Source organism: Cynocephalus volans, unplaced genomic scaffold, assembly GCF_027409185.1.
Source record: "Cynocephalus volans isolate mCynVol1 unplaced genomic scaffold, mCynVol1.pri scaffold_35, whole genome shotgun sequence".
NCBI lineage: Eukaryota > Metazoa > Chordata > Mammalia > Dermoptera > Cynocephalidae > Cynocephalus > Cynocephalus volans.
Window position 1 is genome coordinate 3,936,838 of NW_026902463.1, and position 17,272 is coordinate 3,954,109.

At 47.3% G+C, this 17,272-nt stretch overlaps 1 pseudogene; it reads left to right on the plus strand.

The window, feature by feature from the left end:
* The first annotated feature begins 6,640 nt into the window (after nucleotides 1-6,640).
* Nucleotides 6,641-17,272, plus strand: part of LOC134369016 (F-box-like/WD repeat-containing protein TBL1X) — a 28,475-nt pseudogene continuing 17,843 nt past the window's right edge.

The following is a 17,272-nucleotide window of genomic DNA, read 5'->3' on the forward strand; positions in this document are numbered from 1 at the left end:
GAGCATGGATTCAAGGGTCAGTTGGATGTTTGCTAGCTGCGTACCCTCAAGGAATCACATAACCACTTCATGACTCAGTTTCCTCATCTGCAACATGAATTTAACTGGACCAATTCGTAAGTTGTCAGATCTCTCTGACTTAATTCACGAAAAGGGCTGATGCACATAGTAAGCACCCACTGTCATTAGCTTTACTGTTGCTGTTTATAAATATTTCCAAATAATTAATTGTTTTTTGATTCAGGTATAGATTTATGGCTGAAAGTTTTCTGACTGGCACCCTTGGCTAAAAACTCAGTTTCCTAACTGTTGTGCAGTTGTGCCTAAATACTCAAGTCTTGCCTGTCTCCTTGAAAGTCCTTTGTTATGACAATAGTGACAGTCACTTCCTGTCACACTGGGGTGTAGAAAGGACTCCAGGATGTGGCCATAATTACCCAGAAGGAAAAGGTGTCCACAGGGGTGAGAGCAGGGTTTCTAAACCTTGGCACTCTTGAAATGTTGTTCCGGATCATTCTTTGTTGAGGTGGACTGTCTTGTGAGTGGTAGATGTTTAACAGCATCCCTGGTCTGTACCTTCCAGATGCCTACAGCATACGAACACACACACCCCCATTATGACAACCAAAGATGCTTCCAGGTACAAGTTGAGCATCCCTAATTCAAAAGTTTGAAATCCACTATGCTCCAAAATCCAAATCTTTTGAGCACTGACATGATATCAAAAGAGGAAAATCCCACACCTGACCTTATATGACAGGTCATGGATTTCATGCACAAAATTATTAAACATATTGTATAAATTGCCTTCAGACTGTCTGTGTAAGGTATATATGAAAGATAAATGAATTTCTTGTTTAGACTTGGGTTGCGTCCCGAAGATATCTCATTATATATATGCAAATATTTCAAAATGTGAAATCCCAAATCTGTAGCATTTCCCATAAGGGATACTCAACATGTATTGCCAAGTGTCTTCTTCTGGGGAACACAACTGCCCTCCTTTGAGACTCTGCTGACCTAGACTGAGAGACCAGAATGAGCCAAGTCATCCTGCCGGAAAGGAGGCATGTGCTTGGAGCAAGGCATGGGAGAGATGACAGCGGAGGTTTGGAAGGCCATGCTGAGGCTGGGGGTTTGCCCAGGCAGGAAGTAGCGCAGTAGGCTGCTTGCGGTGAAACAGCAAAGTTGCTGTGATGGTTTTGTGTTGCATCACGTTATTATCAGGACTGTTAGAAACAGAGGAATGAAAGAAGGGTTGGGAGAGAGTAAGGATCCAGGATCAGAGTAGTGGCAAAGAGAAGAGAAAAGTCTGGTGGCTAGCATGGATACGGAGAGAAGAGTGGATCTGGGAGGCTTAGTGATACCATGGATATATGTGTGTGTATATAATTGGGTTAGCATACTCTTCATGTAAGGCAGCAGATAGTAAATATCTTCAGCCTCGGTGTGGGCAGTATGGTCTCTTTTGCAACTACTCAGCTCTGCCCTTGTATCATGAAAACAGCCATAGACAATACACCAAGTCATGGGTGTGACCATGTCCCAATAAAACTTTGTTTATACATACAGTCAGTGGGCCAGATATGGCCTGCGGGCCTCACTTTGCCAAGCGCCAGTCTAGACCATTTTGAAATAAACAGACTGTGCCCACTGGATAGCTGTCAGTATGTAAGTCTGTTAAATACTCAATACAGGTTTTGTTTTTAATGCCACAATATGGTGCCCTTGGTATTTGTTTCAGCTGAAGATGCAAAACTAACCTCAGAGCTGCCTGAGTATTAAATGTCTGCTTTTCTCTGTCAAATAAGCAGTATTTTGGGCCGAGCCCGTGGCGCACTCGGGAGAGTGTGGTGCTGGGAGCGAGGCAACACTCCCGCCGCGAGTTCGGATCCTATATAGGAATGGCCGGTGCACTCACTGGCTGAGTGCCGGTCACGAAAAAGCCAAAAAAAAAAAAAAAAAAAAAAAAAAAAGCAGTATTTCTAAGGGCTGGAGGGTGATAATTTAGCAAAGTTTGCTGATAAATCAGGTCTGCATTAACTGGGCATAATGGGTCAGTGTACAACTGAAATGGTTTGTGAAGCCATTTGTGAAAGAGGTAGAGGTAGGCAGTATTCTAATTTTAAGAAACAAAGTGTGTACTTGGTTTGTTTTGGGTGTGTTTTTATTCCCTAGTGAGGTGAGACAAACTCATGCACAGATGGTTTCCTCTCTTGTGAGACCAAGGCAATTTTCTCTTCAAATGGACAGGACTCTCCTTTTGAAGATCCGACCGTTCTTCATAGCATGTGGTCCTTATTTTAAGCCTTCCTCAGTTTATCTTGATTGTGTCTTTTTTTCCTTGGGAATAATTTTGCCTCACCTGGTGGTTGTCTGTTACTTCATATTCTCTAAAGTTTGTGATCAATTGCATGTAGACAGGGACTTGCTTTTCATTGGCAACAATCCAGAAACAAGCAGAAAGACGAGTAGAATAGAGCTGTGGATAGTGGTCTTTTGGGGGGTCAATTCCTCTGTGTCATTGGTTTTCAACCACAGCAGTGTCGACTGGATAATGTTTGGAGACATTTTTGGTTGTCCCAGTTGGAGTGGATGCTACTGGCATCTAGTGGAAAGAAGCTGGGGACGCTGCTCAACAGGCTGCAAAAGCACATGACAGCTCCCACAGCAAAGAATGATCCAGCCCAAAGGTCAGCCATGCTGCTGCTGTGAAGATGCATCAGGGATACAGTTGCTAAGTGCTGGCAAGACTGCTGGCTTCCGTAATGCCTTCTGGATAGCTGAGCAGCAGGCACCAAGGACACTGACTCGTTGCCCTCACATGGATCTTTCATGCATCCACCACCACGCTTTCTGTACTTCTCCCTTTTAACTACTCCTGCACCTGCTGCTGGGGCAGTCCTGAGTGTTGCATCTGCCAATGACATTCTGATCTTTGTGCCTACCTTTGTCTTGTTGGGTAGAAGAGATGTGTTGAATGTTGTGGGACAGCTGAGAGGTACAAGATACAGAAGTCTCACCATGCCAGCAGATTGTGAGCGGATGTGCTCATGAGCCTTGGAGTCCCATTGGAGGGGTGGGACGCTGGCAGTGGTGGAGGTCGGCTCACCCTGGAAGAGAAGTGTCCTTCCTGGAAGTACACGTCTTCCAGGACAGCACCTTAAACAGCACCTGGCCGTGGCCACAATCTAGCAACTCTGGCCTAAGAGGAAGTAGTTGAGCAGGCCTCAATTACATAGTCCTTGGGCATTGTCTTAGTCTGTACAGGCTGCTATAACAAAATACGTTAGACTGGGTCATTTATAAACAACAGAAATTTATTGCTTACAGTTCTGGAGGCTGGAAGTCCAAGATCAAGGTGTGGCAGATGCCGTGTCTGGTGAGGACCTGCTTTATGGTTCACAGACAGTGTCTTCTCACTGTGTCCTCACATGGTGGAACAGGCGAGGGGGCTCTCTGGGGTCTCTTGTATAAGGACACAATCCCATTCATGAGCATGGAGAAGACATGACTTAATCACTTCCCGGAGGCCCCACCTCTTAATACTGTCACAATGGGTATTAGTTCCCAACATGAAATTTGGGGAGACACCATCATTCAGACCATAGCAGACACCTCCCTGATGCAGAATGAATATCAGAACTGGAAAGAGTCCTAGCAGCCGTTTCATCCAACATCTTCATTGTACCAACAAAGAAATGCAAAAATTGATGTTTCCTCTAGCTCGTGGTCTTCTGTCTTGACCCATAAGTGTCTGGGGTCTGGCTGCTCTTGCATCTGGCTCTTCTGCCGGCTCCTTGAGGTGCCGTTTATTGCCACAGTACAGAAGAGGAAACAGAGGCCCAGGCACAGTGAGTGACATGGCTCAGATGCTCGATGACAGGGCACACATAGAAGCCAGCAATCGTGACTGTCCCCAATGTCTTCCCCATCGAGCCCCCCTCCGGTCTCGATGACATCAGACTGGCCAGGACTCAGCGAGAAAGTCTTACAAGTTAATGGACTGAAAAACCATTGATTTAGAGTTCGTATACAGATCCATCCAAAGAGATGCAACTAATATGAATTTAAGCAACTAGGAGAACTTCTTTGAATAGGGATGTGGAACGTACAGACTGCGAGTCTTTATGGAGGTGCCTAATTTCCAATCATGATTACCGGCTGTCTCCAGTAGAAGACCCAGGCTAATCAAAAATGTTCAAGGTAATGGTACCCTGTAGATCTTTATCCTGCCTTTTCCTTGTCATTCGGCTGCCATGGGGAAACTCGTTCTAGCAGAGAGTTTTCAGCTCAGACTCCTAGACCCTCAGCCCATCTTACTGCTCCGTCCCTTTTCCAAGAAGACTCAACTCAGTACCGTCATCAATGCAGTCTAGAGTTGGAATCCCCACAAAAGAGCATCATCCCGTAAACGTAAGAAAGTGATGCAGTCAAACCATATACTCAACACTTAAATCCCCAGAGCAAGAGAGAAATAAGGGGCGTACTCAGGTCTGTGGTTAGAAATAGAAATGGGCTCTGCATCCGTTTCCATGTTATCTGGCCCTGCAATGATGCTGCAGCTCAGAGCTGCCAGCCGTGCAGCCGGGCAGCAGGTGGGAGTGCCATCTGCGTCAGCCTAGAGGGTGCAGGAATTCTGCTTCCTGTGCCTGCGGGTCTTACAATGTAGGGTAAAAGGATGAATCTTGGAATCACGTAGTCTAGGGATCAAATTCTAGATCAGCCTCTCATCACAGCTGTGAACCTTGGGCAAGTTACCTAATTTCTCCAATATTTTTCCTTCTTATGTGTAAAACGAAGACAGTACCGGCTCTGAACAGCTGATGTAAAGATTTAGGTAATGAGTACAAAGCTCCCAGATTTGGCTAAAGGTAGCAATGCAGTCAGGATCAGCTGTGCTTCTCGGAGCATGCATCCTTAAACATTAGTTCTGTGGCCCGGTGTTGCTTGAGAGAACGTTTGAATGAATGAGTGAGTGAATGAGTGAAATACAGACAGTTCCTGGCTTGCTATGGTTCAATTTATGACTTTTTGACTTTACGGTGGTGCAAATGTGATTCAGTAGAAATCGTACTTTGAGTTCTCAAACAGCCATTCTGCTTTTTCTTTAAATATGATTTTCAGTAAATGACGTGAGATGTTCAACACTGTATTATAAAACAAGCTTTTCATGAGGTGATTTTGCCCACCTGTAGGCTAAAGTAGTTGTTCTGAGCACATTTAAGGCTGGCGAGGCTAAGCTGTGATGTTTGGTGGTTTAGGTGTATTAAACGCACTTTGGACTTTCAGTATTTTAACACGCGATGTTTTATCAGGACATGACATCATTGTAAGTAGAGGAGCATCTGCACAACAGAAGCCGGACTTCTCTTGCACAATTGCTCCAGCAGTTACTGAGATTTGTTTGTCAGGAGCCCTCATCAGCAGTAAATGCTGTGCTCTGAAGCATTTAGTAGATGTTTCTCAACAGTGTTTTACAGTGACTAAGCACAGTGTCCGATTGCCGGGGTGTGGAGCTCAGCCCCACCCCTACCAGCTCAGCGATGTGTGCCCATCAGTCACCCTTGATAGATCTCGGGGACTTATTCTGTGAATGGGGAAGCAGAGGAATAAGGGAAAGATGGCAGAGGGAACGACTGCCAGGAGGCTTGAGGGAATTCGAATAAAGCCCCAGAAGCAGTGCCAGGTGGAGAGTGGGTGCCCTGTGAAGGCTGGCTGTCATTATTATTATGACTGCAGTGTCATAGCCCTGCATGAGGTCTTTTCAGGATACCAGGAGGGTGAGACATAGCCCTCCATCCATTGATCAGCATTGCTGGAAACCTGGACGAGGAAAGCCTGGAGCTATAACGCTGCAGAGCATGGTGGAGATACAGGGGAGTCACTGGTTGAACGCAGGGGTGGCTTGTTTTGTTTTGCTAGGAGTGGGTCAGGGAAAGGAAGGTGGTAAAGAGAAAAAAAACAGGGGAGAAGGGAAAGGTAAGGTCTACTGTAAAGGGCCTGTGCTTGTATCCTCTAAAAACGCAGAAGAGAGGAAGCCTTGCAACCTAATTTATGTATGGTTTTGTAAAGAATTACAGGGCTGTATGCAACTGAGTGCAGAATTAATGACATCTACCACGTTTGTTCCGTCCCGTCAATATAAACTACCTATTTTACACATCCGTTATTACCGGGAGATGAGGGAGGGACGGGGTGGGTTGGGGAGGAGCGAGTGGACAGGGAAGTGAGAAGGGAACGGGGCAGGAGAGCACAGACACAGACGCCTCCTTGCATGGAAGTGTGCTCCCATCTAGTGAGACTTTGGTTTATTGCAAAGTCAGTTCGATTTGGGTAACGGGAGGCAGCAGGGCTGATGATATTGCATCTGATGAGAGCCAAGCCCTCACGCTCCTGATCCCGCTGCCTGTTTGGGTGACTGAGGGAGGGTGGAAGGGAAGCAATCGCCAGGCCAGGTGGAAAGGCTCCCACCTGCTCGGGTAACCAGGGCTAAGCCTGCAAACCGGCAACGTCGCCATAAACAGTGGGCAGAACCAAGTCAGGAGGAGTGGTCACTTTGAGAACCCTTGCTGCCCGATCAGCAGACAATAGAAACGGAGTGAGAGGCCCTGCCCCACCTCTGGCCGGGGAGCCGAGCATGGAGGTCCAGGTTACTCGGATGCCCCTACAGCATTCACCTCCTTGGGTTTACGAGCCCTCGAGCACCCCAGGGCCGCCTGTGGTCCACACGGGGCGATCAAGCCCCACCGACTGGCTGCCTGTTTTACCTGTAGCTGCACAGATCCCCCCACCGACAGCAGGGGGCCACTTTCCTTTCCTTGAGGAGGGGGTGTTGCAGCTTCCCTACTGCCCTCAGACCCCTACGTGGACCCCCAGCACCTCCTTCCATGCCTCATGCCACTGCCTTCTTTTCGCAACGCGGCTGTCATCCACAAGCAGTAGCCGTCCTGGCTCTCCTGAACTTTTCCTTAAAAACCTTCATCCAAAATTCCTTTGAGTTGCCAAGCAGCTTCCCACACAGGCAGTAACGGAGACACATTGGGGGAGGAAGGGGACACAGAGAGGCTGCGGCACTGAGCTCCCGCAAAGAATATGTGAACCGAGGGGTCGGGGGACTCCCAGAGTTGGATTTCTGCAAGAGACAGCCATCCAGGGCACGTGGGGCAGCCTCCACTCTGTTCCCTTTTGCTTCTTAATAGCACTGAAAGGGTCCTCCCATGAAGGAACCTCATCCCTTCCCCAGTCTTCCTTGATCTCACACTCGTCTCTCTCCCCCGGCCCTTTCCTGCCTGCCTGACCCCACATCGGAAGCCACAGTCCTGCAGCAGTGGCCACCCCGTTAATGAAGCGTGGTTGAAATCCGCGCTGCCCCCTTCAGAGCTTGCTGGCTCTGCCCGCTCTTCCTGCTCTGGTCTCACCTGCCTGGCCTCCCTCTCGCGGCAGGTTTTTCCCACTCAGCCTTCACGTTTGGGATCGAGAGCCACATCAGCCAGTCCAACATCAACGGGACGCTGGTGCCGCCCGCCGCCCTCATCTCCATCCTGCAGAAGGGGCTGCAGTACGTGGAGGCTGAGATCAGCATCAACGAGGTACGTGATGTTTGCGGGGCTGGGCTTTCCAGCAGCGGGGTCTCGGGACCCCAGTCCAAAGCCCGCGTTTGCTTCCTGCAGGCGTCTGAGAGCAAGCTGGGGTTGTTTGTTTGGTTTTTGTTACACTTTGAGCATCCCAAATCCGAAGTCCTAAATGTTCCAAAATCTGAAGTTTTTGAGCATCAATGTGATCCTCAGAGGAAATGCTCACTTGAGCATTTCAGATTTTGGATTTTCAGATTTGGGGTGCATAACCAGTAAGTATAATGCAAGTATTCCAAACTCAGAAAAAATTTCACACTGTGAAACGCTTCTGGTTCCAAGCATTCCTGGGAGCCTGACAGAGGGCATAACCAGAGGGACAGTCAGGGACAGAGAGATGATGGCCCTGTGTTAAAGTGACTTCAGGTGCTGGTTTCACGACTGTGCTCTTTGTGGAGCTGATCCGGGGAAGGATGGAACAAAAACCATCAATTAAAATCATACAGATCCTCTTGTATCCCCTGCCACCTTCTAGATTGGGGCTGTGCCGATTTGATAGAAATTTTGAAAGTCAGTTATTTGGGATTTAAACAGATCCCTTCTCCTCCCTGGCTCCTTCATCTGTGCTCTCGGGATTCAGCTGAGTCCCACACGGATGAGTCCACGTGTCCCAGTTCTATCCTGCCTTCCTCAAGTTCAGAGCACACAAAAATGTGTTTCTCCGTCCACGAGGCAGAACCCGGAGCAATGAGGGTTTCATGTCATTCGAGTATTTAGAAAGCACGTCTTACTTTTAAGTGTGTACAGAAATTTTTTTGATAGTACCAGAGAATCGAAAGATGTTCAGACAAAAATGTGAATCAGAAGCCCAGACTGGAGCTCCCTCAGTACAGCGTGGTGTTGACAACACCAAGTCAAGGGTGATCCCCTTACCGGTCATCTTTAAAAAAAAACAGAAAAATATGAATCAGAAGTAAACGAGGTCATTGTCGGTTGTATCGTGGCTATATTCTGTCTAAACCCTGAACCCAGGGCATCGTTTCAAGTAGCTGCAAGTGCTTAATTTATTAGATCAGATGGGCAGGTTCACCAGGAAGGAAATCCTGAATGTTGCAGGCATCTCTAAATCGGGGCCGATGCTTCCAAAGACTTACTCCTCCCACAAAAGTGGGTACTAAGAGATTCTACACTTGCCGTGGCACCAGACGGGGTTTCTCCTGCTCAGCATTATGTACATTTGTGGCTGGACCCTGCTCTGTAGTGGGGACTGTCCTGTGCACTGGAGGATGTGGACCAGCATCCCTGGTCTCCACCCACCAGCTGCCAGTAGACCCCCTGCCAAGTGGTGACAATGAAAAATGTCTCCAGTCATTCCCTGATGTCCTCCAAGGAGTCAAAATTACTCCCCCCATACACACACCCCTGCCCCTGTTGAGAATCCTTGCATCAGGGATATAGCACTTTTGTCTAGGAATAAAGGAGACACGTTCACATATCCTTAATGCCCCAGTTCAGGTTGACACTTACCAAATATCAGGTCTCCCTCAGGACAGCCACCATACCTAGTTCTTCATCGACGATTCCCCTTGTCCACCTCCCGGTCCTTGGCCCACCATGGAGTCCCTCTGCCCTGCCCCTACAGTCCGGGCACCTGCTTGATGCCGCCGACCCCCGACCCCAGCCCCTGAGCTCCCAGGCGTCTCTGTTTCTGGGCCACCTTCCTGCACCTCTCCCACCTGGAAGGCAGAGTCTGGTCCTCGATGTCCTCTTTTGCGGTTGCTGACGGCTGCCCTTGGCTTACTTTCTCAGGATGGCACGGTGTTTGACAACAGCCCCATAGAGTCCCTGTCCCTGATAGACGCTGTGATGCCCGACGTGGTGCAGACGCAGCAGCAGGCGTTCCACGAGAAGCTCGCGCAGCAGCAGGCCAGTGCGGCGGCCGCAGCGGCAGCAGCAGCGGCTGCAGCAGCAGCCACGGCAGACACGGCAGCCCCGGCAGCAGTTTCCCAGCAAAGTCCACCAAAGAACGGAGAGGCCACGGTCAACGGGGAGGAGAACGAGCACACGCAATAATTAAGTGTGGGGCTTCTGGCGCTTTATTGTGCTTGTAAAGCTGGGCGAATGCAACGACTTCTTAGAGATCTGCCTGCTGTCAACTTCTCACCAGTTGCTTTCCAGTGCTTGCTTACTGTACGGCCGGAAGACCTTCACATTCCCCGTTTGTCACCTAAATCCTTAGACCTGACCTTCTCGACACACATCCTGGATTTTATGAAATCCTGCTGCCCTGCTCCTGAAGGCTCGCGTGTAACAGGGACAAGTACCAGATGATCACTGTCCAACATAAGCAAGTATCTCTCTCAGCCTTCCATGCAGAGGGTTTTCAGCCAAATTATGGTCTAGTAGGCGAGCCCATGGTCAGTGCAAGGGCACCACGCCCTGAACACCAGACATCATCTTACTTGGTCATTGCAAAACCCCGGGAGGTTAGACCTGTTAGCTAATCGCCCAAGAGTATGCAGTAGATGAGTCAGAGCTCGACAATCATATCACAAAACTTGCTCAGGCCCGGTGCACCTTCCACCAACTAACTCCCACATCAGAAAATCTATTTAAAACTAGAACAACAGAGACAAAAGAGGTGCCATGTCCTGGGACCCAAAGTCAGAATGCAAGGCATGCCTGTGCTCCATCAAGGACCTGAGCCATTCTGCCACCCCTCTGGTCTGAGGTCGGCTCCTTACCCGTTCCCCATCTCTGGTCGTTTCCTCTGGAGGCTGTTCCCTGCAGTGGCCGTGGGAGTGGGAGTTCTTCTACCCAGGCTGCGTCTGGGCACTGACCCCTGCCCCAGGGAGCCCAGCCTCCTTCTCTTGCTGGTGCACGTGGCTAACACACCCTCGCTCACTGCTCTTAATTTCTGCAGCAGCCAGCTCAACCCCCTTCTCAGCACCTCATGCCTGGTCTGCAGACCAGCCTGTTGGGGCGGCAGCATGCCACGGCCGCCTGTGGATAAGTGAGCAGGTGACAGCCTACTCTGCATGCCTATACAGAGTCCCAGGCCCCCACTGCACGGCTGGCTAGGACGCCAGCTGTCCTCTCGCCATCACCAGGGGATGGATCCACCAAACATGGAAGATCATTTTGCTTATCTTCATCTTCTCCCAGCCACATGGGAACTTGGGAAGCATAAAAGAAGTAGGGTTTTTTCACAGCCCCGCTGTTCCTGAGGGTAGGCTGTGAAGATTTTGTGTCAGGATTCTCAATCCAAGCAGGGTCACCAGGCATTTTCATATTTTTATGTGTTGACCCAGAAGCAGTGGATCTTAGGTTACCTGCCACTGAGAAGTGAGTCCTTCTCTTCCTGGGGTTTTCCACCAAAATACCTGAACAAGAAGATGTAACAGCAGACTCAACTCTACACAGCATTACAAAACTGTCAGCTGCTGCTGACTCTGTGCTAGTTAGATCGGACCGCTGCCTTCTCTTTCCCATAAAGCAGGGGCTACTAAACTTTCCCTAAGGGGCCAGACAGTGGCTGTCACAGGCTTTCAGGGCCAGGCAGCCTCTGTCACAGTGACCCAACTCTGTCTTGAAATGCAGAAGCAGTTGTCCTCTTCTGCTCGGGCTGCTGTGACAGAGCACTGCAGATCTGCGGCAGAAACAGCAGACATTTCTCCCCGCAGGCCTGGAGGCTGCAAGTCTGAGCTCCAGGTGAGGCAGACTGGTTCCTCCTGAGTCCTCTCTCCTTGGCTAGTAGACACCATCGTCTCCCTGTGTCCTCACATGGTCGTCCGTCTGTGTGTGTCTCTGTCCTAATCTCCAATCCTTATAAGGACATAAGTCGTATTGGATTATAACCCACTCTAACAACCTCATTTTACCTTAATCACCTCTTTAAAGACCCAGTCCCCAAATACAGTCACCGTCTGAGGTACTGGGGTCACGGTTCAACCCATATCAGTCGCTGCAGGTAATGCATAAATATATGGGAGTCGGTAAATAACTTAAACGTTATTTAGGAGGAGAGGCTGCAGCAGGCTAGATTTTGGCCCATGGGTCATAGTTGACTGGCCCCAGTTTTATGGAATAAATTAGTGTATTCCTCACTCAAGTTTGAAGACTGGCAAAATACAAAGAGACATAAAATACCCAATCACACAAAGCCATGATTTAGTTATAATCATCAGAGATGGTATCGCCTAGTACATAAAAACAAGGTGTTCCTAAAACAGAAGCCCCCTGAGAATGAGTTTCCTTTTTATTGATGAGCCACGTGCCTTTTTGTGTTTCCTACAACAGATAATCACTCAAAACCCATGCAAATTGACTGGGACGTTGAGATTCCACCCAACAAAGCCACAGTCCTTCGGGGCCATGAGTCCGAGGTGTTCATTTGTACCTGGAACCCTGTCAGCGATCTGCTGGCTTCTGGGTGAGGATGTCAGGGGCGGGACGCTCCATGGTCAGGGGAACCCCTGCTCGCCTCTGGCATTCTGCCTCAAGGGACACGTGCTGTTGTCTGACCTCGTCTGTCACGTCTTCCCGACATGAGCAGATCCCGAGCAGGTCCTGTTAACTCCACAGCTCTGTGTGTCTCGGATTGTGAAGTCGACATTCCACGCCGTGTTCTCCATGGGATGGGGAGCAAAGACATTTAAAACTGATAAATGCGGAGGTGGGGAGGAGAGGAGGGGGGATGGATGGGAGGGGGGGAAAGAGCTGTTCCCACCAAGAGCCGACGTGCGTGTGTTTTTATTCTGCAGGTCTGGAGACTCGACGGCCAGGATATGGAACCTTAATGAACACAGCAACGGGGACTCTACCCAGCTTGTACTGAGGCAATGTATACGGGAGGGGGGACACGATGTCCCCAGTAACAAAGATGTCACCTCACTGGACTGGAACGTAAGCATCTTCCACCCCCTGGGCCCCTTGAAATGTGTGGTGGCCCTGCCCTGAGCTGTGGGCTCACAGGTGCTCTCCATCTCCAAGAGATCCTGCTTAGGCCATGGCGGGCACAGAATGAGCTGGGTGTTGGGTGGCCGTGCCTTCCCATGGTCAGCACACATGAGCGAGTCAAGCCTGATGGCGCTGAGAGGGGGACCTCACAGCGTGAAGGTGGGACCCCCGGAAGGCTCAGCTGGGGAGCTGTGACAAGCAGCCAGGAAAGAAAACTTTCCACCTGGAGAGCTCAGGACCAGCAGCTAAGTGCATTTATACGTGGGACACATGCCGTTCAACTTCTTTTTGCTTTCTGCATAGTCTTAGGATGACTTTCTGTAGGTATTTTAAATTCTGTCCTTAATTAGACAGCACACATGTTGAGTGGTTCCAGTGTGGCTTTCTCACTTCCTGGTCCACATGCCTTGCATTTAATTTAACAGCAGTGTGTGCTGAAGTAGTCAGAGATGACCCGTTAGTCTCTTAATGTGGCATCAGTTATCGGCTTAGGAATATTCTAGACTTGGGATCCTGGCGATTTCTGTGTGCTTTTCTGGTGCCACCACTACTAAGCTGCTTCTGTGGGTTTGTGTCTCTTTCTGGCCCGCAGAGCAATGGGACGCTTCTGGCCACAGGTTCATATGACCGTTTTGCAAGGATATGGATGGAAGACGGTAGTCCTGTGTCTGTCGTGTTGAGGTTGGACAGGACCTTCTTCTGTATGTAACCGTGAAGTGAACAGACCATGACCTTGAAGTCAACATGTTTGTCTGTATTTGTTTTACATAACACGTAATCTGGCCAGCACCTTAGGCCAACATAGAGACCCCATCTTTGCCTTGAAATGGAACAAAAAGGGGAATTATATTTTGAGTGCTGGTGTAGACAAAGTGAGTATTAACTTAAAACAAATACTTTCGATCTATACATGTTTATTTTCATTCTCCAGATAACACGATGTTTTCTTTGAATTCTTAGGCTTTCTCCTTCCCCTTAAGAAATCAAAAGGACCTGTATAGGTTTTGTTTTTGTAATTTTGATCTTCGTGTTAATTTTACCATGTAATCTCTGTCAGTATATTCCACTGTTCTACAGACCTCTGTGCAAAGTGTCTCTTCTTTTGAGGTTCATAGTTTAATGATAAAGAGAGGAAAATCTCCAGACTGTGTTTATCAATGGCTGGACAGAGCAGGGGGTGTGGGTGTGCTCTGTGTAAACTTTCACCCCTAGACTGATGTTAGTGACACAGACTGTTCTCTTAGCAGACTTCTGCTCTCCTAATTTGATAAGCTCCTTTTTCCCACTGTAGACTGCACAATTCCTGAGCAGGAGTAAAACGGACCCAGGGACAGGGCACTGTCCCCTGACAGGCCACGGAGCCAAAGTGGGACTCCTTTACTCTGCACTTGGACAGGGCTGCCAGAGAGATGTGATGGCTTTAGAGCCGGGTGCCTCTCGAAGCCATCATGGGGTGGAAGATCCCAGAACAAAGAGGAAGGAGACATAGAACCATTCCCCCACAGAAACTACACTGGTTTCATGATAGTTTGAAAACTTTACTCTGTTACTGCTTTCTGTTCATTCAAGGTGTAAAATTTAATATAAAATAATAAACGAACTCTAAACATCATCACATTCTTGGAGAAGTCATGGGTGCACTTGGCAGGGTACAGCCCACACAGGCGATAACTGGCCCATCACCTGTTCTTCTAAATAAAGTTTTATTGATACACAGCCACTCTCATTTGTTGAGAATTGTCGGTAGCCGCTTTCACCCCTTAGTGGCTGAGTTGAGGAGTTGCAATAGAAGACCATTGGACCTCAAAGTTTAAGGTATTTACCAGGGGCCCCATGACAGAAAGAGTGCCAGCGCCTGTATGTGGATATAACTGTGTAGGTCAGTGAATCATTTGTTCCTTTTCTCTATATTTAAGCCAAGAAACTCTTCATTCAGACTTGGGAGCCTAATTTATTATAATATAAGAAAAGATAAGCTGCTGTGGTTGACACACTAAATGTGTCGTGTAACTATCATCAAATTTTTCCCAAGATGTTCTAGTTCAATTAATACGCATACACAGCACTCTGTCATGCCTTCAGTAGGCCATGGGAAACTGCCACTTGAATTATGAAAATAATTCAAGAAAATGATCGCTAACATTTACAGCAAGCAGGCATTAGTATGTTCAATTCCATTTTACAGAGGAAGAATTGGAGCGCCAGAGAGGTTTATTACCTTGTCTAGTGACACACAGCTGGTGCAGCGTGGAGGAGGATCAGTCCCTGGTTACCAGTAACTCTGCCCTCCGACTTGCTGAGCATTCTAAATCGTTTCCTGGCCACCTTCCCACCTGGCGGATCTTTATTGTACATTCATTTGTGTGTTTCTCACCGGTTATTTATTTTGACTCTACCAGGTGACGGACTGTACGATCAGTAAAAATGCATATTTGGAATCATGTTAGTCTTTTGGGTCATGTATGTCCCTCTTTACTCCTTAGTCAATCATGGCAGGAATAATAACAGTGTCCTTGAACATAATACCCATGGAGAAATGTAAATTATGATGATGCTGGTGTGACCTTCAGTGTATGCTTAACCCAAAGTGACAAAAATATATTTCACATTCTCAAAGCTTTTGTGAAATGTTTTCTTTGGTTCAATGTATATTTAACATACACGTCAACTAAATGTTCCAGTGACTGATTGTAGTATGTGAAAATGTATCAGACATTTGTGAGTTTACTTACAGTTTGACCCTTGAACAGCACAGGTCCACTTATACATGGTACTTTTTTGGTCTGGTAAATACTGCACAATGCTATAAATGTCTTTTTCTCTTCCTTATGATTTTCTTAATAACATTTTCTTTTCTCTAGCTTATTTTATTGTAAGAATACAGTGTATATATATATATATATATATATATATATATATATATATATATATATATATATATATATATATATATATATAACACAGAAAACATGTTTTAATTGAACGTTAATGTTATTGGTAACAAGTCAGATCAATAGTCGGCTATTAGTAGTTCCGTTTTGGGGAAGGCAAGAGTTACACGTGGATTTTCAACTGTGTCCTGGTCGGTAACCTAACCCGCCCATTATTAAAGGACCGATTGTACTCACAATATATAATCCACATTTGTTTGTGCTTGAGAAATTAAGAAAACAGTTGCAGACAAACAGTGACAGGTGGTCTAGAGCTGACCCCAAATGTAGGAATACCATGTTTAAAAGACACTTGCTGCTCTGAGTGATCCCTCTGAATGTTTCTACAATCAACCGAAAACATAACCAGCTCTTAAAATGAAATCTTTATGAAGTCCCACTGACAGACAGGTGTAAAGTTTCCAATGTCGTTGAAAATTCCAGTTAATGAATACTTAATTCCAATGGTATTTATGGAGCTGCCCCTGGCTGCTGCTTTAAGTATGTTCCTAGCATCAGTAAGTTCATCAGAATTCATGATTTACTTTGTGTTCCGAGTTGCCGATCACCTTTTTCCTTACTGTAGACCCATAAATCAGAGCCTGACCCGGGCATAATCCGATGGCTTTGTCACATCGCGTGGTCCTGGTTCATGGATGGTCGGTGAGGGGAATTTCCAGAAATGTCTGTTTGTGCAGCTCTTCATTTGGAAAACTGCTGGAAAGACATTTAGATATGTTTTGGTACAGGTATTTTAGCGTTTTGGGATGAGGGGGCATCACCACTGATTTGGGTAGTTTTCTCAGTTATCAGTTAAGGCTGCTGTGTCCGCTGCAGTAGGCACCAGCTCATGTGGCTGTAGGTCATCACATGTGGCCGTCCAAACTGCTGTGTGTAAAACACGCTGTGATTCCAAGTCCTAGAATGGGGGGCAAGAAAGAATGTCAGATACCTCATTAATATTTTTCTATACTGATTACATGTTGAAACAATAGTATTTTGGCATTATTGGAGTGAAATAAAATACACTGTTAATGAATTGTACCAGTTTCTTTTTTTCTTTTTAATGTGGTGACTGTAAAATTAAAAATTAGTGTAGTGACTCACATGATACCTCTATGGGACACTGCTAGGCAGTTAGCTTATTTGGGGAGAGCATGGTGTCACACCAAGGTCAAGGTTCAGATCCCCTTACCAGGCAGCCACTAAAAACCCCCAAACAACAGAGAAAAGAACACTCCCCTCTGCTTCCCCTTCTCCTACTAATATGACCTGTCCTCATCCTGAACTTCCTACAGCTTCCCGGAAAAATTAAAGGAATAGCTCTATTGGACTGTGATGGTTTAGAAGGAATAAGGTCCCACTGTCTTTTCTTGTATGATGCACTTTTCATGAGAAAACTTTGCAAGAAGAATAATTACTAACTTTTTCCTTTGTTTGTGGCGTGCAGACAACAATCATTTGGGATGCCCACACAGGAGAAGCCAAACAACAGTTTCCTTTCCTTTCAGGTTAGTTTTGTTTTGATTTTGTAATTTAAAAGGAATGATTCAGAGTTCTGTGAAATGTCCCTTAAAGTAATTGTGAATGCACAGAGTGAGCAGCCTGTGGAACCTCGCTGGTGGGAAGGAGACCCATTTTATGTTAAGTGTTGTCGTTCAGGTTTGCAAGGTACAGACGCCTCAACACCCACCTGCTCCCGAGTCTGGAAACACCAGCCAAAGAGCCAGGGCAGGCTTCTCTGTCCTGCTGCTCCGGGAGGGCTGCTGTGTTGGGGTCCCCGACACCACTCCGTGTTTGGCAGTCTGC